Raw genomic sequence first — 9,519 nt, 5'->3', positions numbered from 1 at the left:
ATGTTCTATTTTCTGGGTATAAAAGCCCTTTCTCTTTCTTATTAAGGTATCTATAACTCATAACAATTTAGTGGATTCTGATTATGTGAACTGAAATGGAATATTCTTAAATGATATTCTCCCTGCCTGACTCCCCCTCCCAAATTCAGAAACTTTTATTACATGTTCTTACTTCTAAATGGTACTAGAGTTATCTGCATAGGTTCGATAAGAATCTACCTACCTTTTTACTAGATATAATTGGAAAAATTGGTATGCAACCAAGGCCTTGTCTGGAATGTCATACTTGAGAATGATGCTTATTTAATTGGGTACTACCAGCCACTATTTTTTTTCCCAAGAGACTATTTTAAACTTTTGCTTTCAACTGTTCAACCCAAATTATGGAGTATGAACTAGCCATTTACACTTTTTCCTTAGTAAAATGTCTCTCCCTACAAAATATTTTTCTTAAGAATATTGTCAACAGGTTACTCATTTCTTGTACTTCAGACACAACATTCAAAATCAGCTGTATTCCATCTCTTGATTCTTTTGATTTCTCCAACTTTCCTCCATGCTTCTTACATAGGAAGCAAAAACCTGTTACCAAAAATACTTTTTTACATTTCAATTAGTCTGTTATTTATGAAGATTGGCTGTTCAAAGCAGTACTGTTATTCCGGTCTCCTTTCTTAATATCCTTCATTATAGACACAAAGCCCAGTTCTAAATAAAAATTCTTCCCCATCTCTGCAAACTACATCCCAGAATGGACAAGCTGGACCGAGTAGTGATTTGTGATACATGTGAAGATCTAATCTATCAAGTGTATGTCTGGCTTAAGGCCATAACGCTTGATATGAAGAAACAGTTTAAAGAGACTGTCCTCAAAGAATACTTCAGATGTTCAATATCTTGCTGTAATCTGCCAGAAAAAAGGTCAACTGGCATGGCTTATTCATGAAACTTCCAAATGAAATGAAGGCAACTGTCTCTTCCAAATTGAGAATGGGCACTGCCTCAATGAAGGACATCCCTTGGACGTAACCAACATCAGATCTGTAACATGAATATACTCCTAAGATACTATGTAAAACATCACGATTTGGACCATCTTTGTGAAAGAGATAGAGATGGAAATGCATAGGATATGTCTAGCTTAATTCCAGATGGACATTTGGATCATCAACAGATACACCTTCTGTATCACATTTAGAGAGAATGTGTTTCACTGAAGCCTTTCCGCTGTTCCTTTCCTCTGGAGAGAAATATTTCATAAAGTTCAGGGGCAACATTTGGATCACTTCCTACAGCTAGACTCTGAACTTTTACCATGAACAGTAGGGGGCAGTCCCAATACCCCAACTCTCAAACTTTTCTGTTACTATGCATTACTTCCCAATTGGTGCAGTATTTCACTGGTCCAAATTACCACTGGATTTGTAATATTTTTTTTTTTCTGCTTAAATTGTTTTTCCTTTTTTTCTAATGTACTGCTTTAATTTCTCAATTTTGAGACTCAACCCAATGGTCTAATGTTCTTGTCAGTGATGTAAACCTTCCTCCACAGATTTGACAGGAAGATTTCCCTGGATTTGCAAAAATTTCATAAACAGGACACAAAAGCAATCATCAATCACATGATGGTCCATATTCAAGAATCAGAACAGTGGTAGAAAGTGGCTCAAATTCAAAATTCGCATATCCTAAAGACTGAGGTGGTGGTTTACAGGCCCTCCCTGTTCGTGTTTCATATTCCTGCTGAATGGTTTTTGGAAGTTTTCTAAAGATTCTCTCTGGGAGGGACTTTACCACATAATTTCCACCAGGAGCACTATGGACAACTGATCTGAGCTCCTTTTGTCCTTTTTGGAAAAAGTTTCAACCAGGAGCAGATGGAGGGGCGCTCTGTCTGGGCACCCTCCTCAGACCCTGGAGGGGCTGACTCCTGGCCTCTACAAGTCTATGTGTTTGGTGTCCATAGCCACCAGGCAGCAGCTCTATGGAGGACAGGCTGCCTACGCCACCAGCCACCCCTTTGCCAAGCCCCTCCAGGTGGACATGGCCACCCGGACAAAGGAGGAGAGGCTCCTGCTGAGCTGGGGAAATTGTTGCCAGCTCCTGACCAGTCACTTTTATGGAATTAAGGTTGACTTTATGGAAACTGGTTTACAAGTTCCAGCCTTAGAGCTGGTATGGGAGGTCACTTTCATGGCAGGCCAAGGGCCTACAGGTTCTTTGAGGACTTTAAGAGAGAGGAAGTCACCCAGAATGGATGGATACTGCAGATGTAATCTGGTGGATAAAGTTTCCTGGACTTGGCCTCCTAGCCTCAGGATAGCAAGTAACAGAGGCTTTTAGAAGTCCAAGCTGATATTCCTTATGGAAACCTCCAGCACAGCAAAATTTAAAAAGGCCTTTTGGTAAACATTCTTAACTGCACCTATGTAAATAATCAGGCCAAGAATAATGAGGCCAGATTCACTTTGTGATCAAGAATCTGAGATTCTTTTTGATCAGAAGTGGGGAAACCATAGGGAAATATTTGAGCTCAGATGGAAAATTATGTATTGTCATTCCAAAGCACAGCTGGGTTATTTGATCCTGATTCTGTAAACTGTAGATAACTAACAGCAATGCTAAAGAATTCTTGTCCATAGACATGCAAACAAATTCTGTTCAGGAAAGAAAGAACTATAAAACCAGTTTGGGATCTATTTGCACATCCCTTACAATATTCCTGACCTATAACTGTGTCTGTTCTTGGGATTCTCCTTTGACCTGGTTGTAACACATCACTAGTTTCTTCATGAATGAGTTAAATAAAATTTTCATAATGTTTTTTTTTCTTAATATCTGTATGAGAGTCATGATTTTACCTGCTTTTAAAAATTAACTTTTAATGTCCACTTGAAACTAAATCACCATTTAATGGTTGCTCACATGTGCCTGAGTCTTTACTTCAGCTACTAAGGGCCTAGAGACTTTCAGGGAAGTGTCAAGAGACTTTTGAGGCAACCCAGTTTGGTGACCTTGCAAGCAACCTAGCACAGGAACTTTCTAGAAGCTTTATGGTGGCAGTACTGTTCAGAAGCCACTTGGTGTTTTTACTCTTCTACTAATTAAGGTGGTCTGAGACTTCTTAGCCATCATTGTCCTGGCCATTCAGCTCTTCTTCAGGGGCTGCTCACACTCCAAAAGTATACTTAAGGGGGAAAATATAAATTAAAGATCCTCATATTCTAACTCTCAAAGACCAAGAGCAAGATAGTGCTGATGCAACAGCCACATGGGGATTTATAAGCTTGTTTAAATCAAAATCATGTAAAACTTCATTCTTGTGGGGTGCCTGGGTGGCTCAGTCAGTTAAGCGTCTGCCTTTGGCTTGGGTTATGATCCCAAAGTCTCAGGATTGAGCCCCACATCAGGCTCCCTGTCTGCTTCTCTTCTGCCCCTCACCCTGCTCATGCTCTCTCTCTCCAATAAATAAAATCTTTAAAAAAAAAAACAAAAAACTTCATTCTTGTGTCCAGATGGCAGATAGAAGTATGGTCATGTTTTCCTCAAAGAGGACTGACATATTCTTTACTACTTTTTGATGACAGAGTACCTGGTACCACTTCCCTGCACACTTTGTTAGAGGCTGGCCAAAAATCTCCTGACCTAGGGTGCAGCAAAACTCAGCAGGGCCCTGGGAAACCCTCACCCATTTAGTTATCTCTTGATCATAAGGGCAACTGTCTTATTTTCCATTTTATTTACTTTTTTTTTTTTTTTTGAGAGAAAGAGAGCGGGGAGGAGCAGAGGGAGAGAGAAACCCAAGCAGGCTCCACACTCAGCATGGAGCCCCATGCGGGGCTCGAGATCACGACCCTAAGATAATCTCCTGAGCCAAAATCAAGAGTTAGACACTTAACTGACTGAGCCAACCAGGCGCCACTCCATTTTTTTAAAATCAACTCTTGCTCTCTCTCTAAAACACTAGCCTGGTGTATCAAAAGAGAAATATTTTCCTTCAGCAAGTGAGGACAATCTTTAAGAACCACAAGTAACACATAGCAAGGATTTTTGTTGTCATGGGGATGGTTTTATAAATAGTTTTATCTAGTAGGTCCAAGTTACTCTACTGCAGGGCTTGACAGCAGAGTTCTGGAATATTACACCCCTCCTTCATGCTTCCCTGAGTAGATGAGATATGCATAGCCTGCAAAGCATTTGTATAAGCCGGATTCTCAGGAAATACTTGTCAGGAGAGGAATTTTTAAGCCTACTAAGAGGATATTTTGTAGGGGTTCTTAATGGTATTCTGTTTCCAGAAAAAAAAAAAGATGACAGAATGGAAGTGTATCTGTTGAGCCAACATGGTTATAATTAGTCATGGTAATTGTTTAAAAGAACTACTTAGAATTCACATTTATGATGTGGTTTCTCTTTCCCTGGCAGGACACATTTTGAACCATGTCTACAGAATCCTTAAGGATTCTGGAATTCTGGACATTCTGGACATGGAAAGCATTGTTCAATTATACTCTTGTCATAGGCTCTGTCCATTACACACCCACAGTCACTATGTTCACACCCATAGGAATTGGTTCTTCATATAATTTTCCATAGCTGTTTTCTAATTTGGCCATTAGGTATACTGCATTGCACTCCCTGTACAATGACCACCAGAAGTGAACACTTCTAAGTACAGTTTCATAAAGAAACTTTTTTGTAATAAATACTGGGATATCAGAAGGCCCAATAAGTGACATCTCTTTTCCCTGCCTGACTTCTGAAAGAGTAAGGCAAATAGAGGTGAAAAACCACTTTCACTAACAAAGCTTGGTTGGAAGTACATGGCTTATGTGTGGCAAAAGGAGACTTCCCAATCCGAAACTCTGGAATTAGACAGATTACCTAGTTACAGTCCATCCTGAAAATCCATGGGGTTGGGAGGTGGGTGGCAGATGGGTTAGATGGGTGATGGGTATTAGAGAGGACACTTGTTGTGATGAGCACTGGGTGGTATATATAATTGATGAATCACTGAATTCTACTCCAGAAACCAATATCACACTGTTAACTAACTAAAATCAACAACAAAGCCCATGGAGTCAAGCACAGTCAGCAGGGATCCTACTCTCCACCAACAGGCAGGCTCCCAGAGTGAAAAGGATGTCAGGGCCAGGCATATAAGCCCAAGTTCCCTCCCAGACTCAGTTAACTCACTTAAAAGGAGGAGGAAGGCCTAGGGAAAAAATTCCTTCTCATGAATACCAGAGGCATGGGAAAGACACCTTCCCCACTAACAATGTCTTTTCTCCATTTTCTGGAAGTTTATTTTCCTACTATGAAACAGCTTCATCTCAGATGATCCAGAAACAAAGGACTCAGTCATGATACAGGTTGTATCGCAAACTGTTAATGACATTCTTACAGTACAAGAATGTACTGTCTTTTTTTTCCCCCCACTCATTTTGACTCACCTATTAGAGAACCCTTGTAAAGAACACAGATGCTTCAGGGGGTTTCTTCCCTGTGCTATAATTAACATCTTCCAAATTATCAAAATTGTGCCAGCATGCCCTTAGCCTTGACAGTGGACTTGCCAACTGCTGACCTGCGGCTTTATAACTATCAGCCTTTACTTGCTCCCAAGGTAGCACTCACTTTTGTGTTTGCTTGGTAATACCCTAATACTTAGGAACATATTAGGAGGACCCCAGAGGGTCCAACTCTCTACTGTTAGGAATGCACGTTTTGGTAATGACAATGGTCACACAGGTCCTGAAGACCCAGGAAGACACATACTGTGGTGAAATCGGTGTGTGAATTCGCAGGTGGTCTGCTGAACTGTACAGGTATTCTTTGCATTCTAACAGAAGCCTCTATCATGTCATCTATGAACTGACATAGGTCATTAGCCATCTCTAAAGTTGAATGCACACATTTCAGGGGTGTGGCTCTATTTTGTGTATGTGCTTATTAGTATAGTAGAACATGTATATAATTTGTAAATATACAGATATTGAGGTCCCATGTCCAACATTTTTCTTAATAGGATGCACAATCAAGATTAGAAAATAGGATATATCATCAAAACATGAAAACATCTTGCTAATGGGTTTCCCAGGCATCCTCACCAAATTGGTATCGGGAAGGTTTGATCATTATGCTCATTTATCCCACAATTCATTCAGAAGATGCATGCCAACCTGCCTCTGATTGTATTCCTGAAAATTTATTCTCTGAAAGGACTTTTTTCTGTTTATTTATTTCTAATACTCAGAAAAGTGCTTGGTACATAGTAAGTAGGTACTCAGTATCTGTTGAATGAATCTCATAATGGTTTAATTCAATATCCTATTCTAAGCAATCATTCCTCACAAGATAGCCCTTCATGTTTTAGAAATGGAAGTCTCATTTTTACAGCATGGGTTGCTGATGAACACATTCACCTAGAGTTATATGGAAGTTTCTTTAAAATGCTAGCATATATATATAATGGAATATTACTCAGCCATCAAAAAGAATGAAATCTTGCCATTTGCAATGACATGGATGGAACTAGAGGGTATTATGCTAAGCGAAATAAGTCAGAGAAAGACAAATATATGATTTCACTCATATGTGGAATTTAAGAAACAAAACATGAACATAGGGGAAAGGAAGAAAAAATAAGACCAAAACAGGGAGACAACCATAAGAGACTCTTAACTATAGGAAACAAACTGAGGGTTGCTGGAGGAGAGGGGTTTTGGAGGATGGGGTAACTGGGTGATGGGCATTAAGGAGGGCACTTGATGGCATGAGCACTGGGTGTTATATGCAACTGATGAGTCACTAAATTTTACCTCTGAAACTAACAATACACTATGTGTTAATTAAGTTGAATTTAAATTTTAAAAAAATGTTTAAAAAATGCTAGAGGGGTGCCTGGGTGGCTCAGTCATTAGGCATCTGCCTTCGGCTCAGGTCATGATCCTGGAGTCCTGGGATCGAGCCCTGCATTGGGTTCCCTGCTCAGCGGGAAGCCTGCTTCTCCCTCTCCTTATTCCCCCTGCTTGTGTTCCCTCTCTCGCTGTGTCTCTCTCTGTCAAATAAATAAATAAAATCTTTTAAAAAAATAAGAATAAAAAATGCTAGACCTTATAAATCTTGTTAGTTCCATACACTTTGACCAGAGCCATATTCGGTTCTATTTATTCAGGATGGGTAACCAACTGTCCTGATTTGTCTGAGACTGAAGAGTTTCCTGGGTCAAGACTTTTGGTGTTAAAATAGGCACAGTCCTGGGCAGACCAGGATGAATCAGTCACTCCAGTTCCACTGGACGCAAAGCCTCTGTAAGAACTGTTACTTTTTCCATACAATAGACAAGACACAAGCAGTAGCCTGTGAACATCAGTTTTCTATGCATCCTAGGAAGCAGGAGAAGGCAAAATAGCTCCAGAGTGGGGGGACATTTATACTTTCCTTAGTCCAAAATAGTATTGCTTAAAATCAACACTCAATTTTCACTACCCACCACAGCAATGCTGCTTCTTATTTACAGGGATACAGACTTGTGAAGACATGACTGTTTTATCCTCTCCTCAGACTATGAATCAAGGTGTAGATAAAGCACATGTTTATGACAACCCTCCAACAAAAGAGCATCCCAAGGGTTCCAGAGGCAATGGGCAAATGGCATACCCAAAAAAGACTGAGGCAGGAATTATCCCTTCTTGGTTATTTTTCTTTTTTTGTAACGGGTGACACCTGAATGAACAGTATACTAGAAACCTGAAGCTGTCCACATGGTAGAACGAACCAAAGGCCCATTGTGATGTTCCTCAAAAAGGTTATGGTTTTGGGCGCCTGGGTGGCTCAGATGGTTAAGCGTCTGCCTTCGGCTCAGGTCATGATCCCAGGGTCCTGAGATCGAGTCCTACATCAGGCTCCCGGCTCAGCGGGGAGCCTGCTTCTCCCTCTGACCCTCTCCCCTCTCATGCTGTTTCTCTCTCGCTCGCTCTCTAAAAAATAAAATCTTAAAAAAAAAAAAAAGGTTATGGTTTCCTACAGCCATAAGGGGCTGGGAGAGAACAACAGTTGATTTCAAAGGCAACCTGGTTCCTGCAATCATGGCACAGCCATCCAAGAAGTAGTGCTTAACAAGACCCTTGGCAGGCATGGCATGTTCAATAACCCCTCAACTGTGGGCCAAAAAAGCATAGTCTTTGGTTGAGGAGGAGTGGCAATGAGGGGGATGATAGAAGACCTATTTTTCTGGTTTAAAAGCTTATATAGATCTATAAGGACGGAGCAGCATAACACAATAAAAGGGGTCAGTGTTTTATGTTTATTCTCATTGGCTCAGGGCCATCTTATTGAGAGCTGGCTCAGGATGCACATAATATTGACCCAGAGCCTTGTTAAAAGATGTGAGTCATACCCCCTTATTCACCTGAAAGGCCTTGGCTTCTGGCACCTTCAGGGAAGATTAAAGGGTCATATGCCCAACAGATTCCCACCCTAGGTCACATGGTAGCCACCCCTAGACCCCTGCTCTGAACATAGGAGGTGTTTGGTGTTCACTATCTGAGCGGAAAAATGTTTTTATTTGTCCTCTGCTTACCCCCATTCTTCCTAACAGTCCCTGCTAAGTTTGAGAACATATCTGCAGCAAGCATTGAGTTACTCTCACATGTTTGAAATGTGTGCTGGATAAGTTCCTACATGTGGCTCAACTGCCATCCCCACCATAAGAACAATGATCTGTTTGATCCTCTCCAATCCACTGGAGCTAAATGTAATATTCAGGACTTACTGACTTTGGTTTATCTCTACCCCTCTTGGTCATCTCCTGGGAAGTTAAACAGAAACAAAATTCATAGAAATATTCAATAGCCCCAATATGATCCATAAGCCTTTTCCAATGCTTAATGCTTTCCAGAAATATACCTACCTCCAGAAATCTCTCTGGAGCCCCAGATACCAGCGAGCTTCCTCTAAGCACTTCAGTACTTCCCCATCCCAGAAGCCCTCTCTGTTCCCTCCTCTGGGTCTTGGTTGAGCTGGACAATCCAGCAAACCATACACTATGATGATGACGTGGCTGCTTTGACACAACGATGGTCATGAGAGACCTAACCCTCAGGTGGGGGCATGAGGCTCTGTCTTTTTTTTTTTTTAAAGACTGTATTTATTTATTTGACAGATAGAGACATAGCGAGAGAGGGAACACAAGCAGGGGGAGTGGGAGAGGGAGAAGCAGGCTTCCCGCGGAGCAGGGAGCCCGATGTGGGGCTCGATCCCAGGACCCTGGGACCATGACCTGAGCCGAAGGACTGAGCCACCCAGGCGCCCCGAGGCTCTGCTTAAAATCCACCTTGCTACAGGGGCACCTGGGTGGCTCAATCAGTTAAGCATCCAACTCTTGATTTCAGCTCAAGTCATGATCTCAGGGGGGCATGAAACTGAGCCCCACTCAGGCTCCACACTCAGCAGGGAGTCTGCTTGAGATTCTCTCTCTCCTTCTCTGTCTGCCCCTCCCCCCCAATAAATAAATCT

At 41.4% G+C, this 9,519-nt stretch overlaps 1 pseudogene; it reads right to left on the bottom strand.

Moving 5' to 3' along the window:
- Positions 1 to 624: 624 nt before the first annotated feature.
- On the bottom strand, positions 625 to 3,692 carry LOC110576449 (annotated as a pseudogene).
- Between the last annotated feature and the right edge of the window lie 5,827 nt (positions 3,693 to 9,519).

The sequence above is a fragment of the Neomonachus schauinslandi genome, chromosome 11 (assembly GCF_002201575.2).
Source record: "Neomonachus schauinslandi chromosome 11, ASM220157v2, whole genome shotgun sequence".
Classification (NCBI taxonomy): domain Eukaryota; kingdom Metazoa; phylum Chordata; class Mammalia; order Carnivora; family Phocidae; genus Neomonachus; species Neomonachus schauinslandi.
This window is presented reverse-complemented; position numbering and strand designations above follow the sequence as displayed.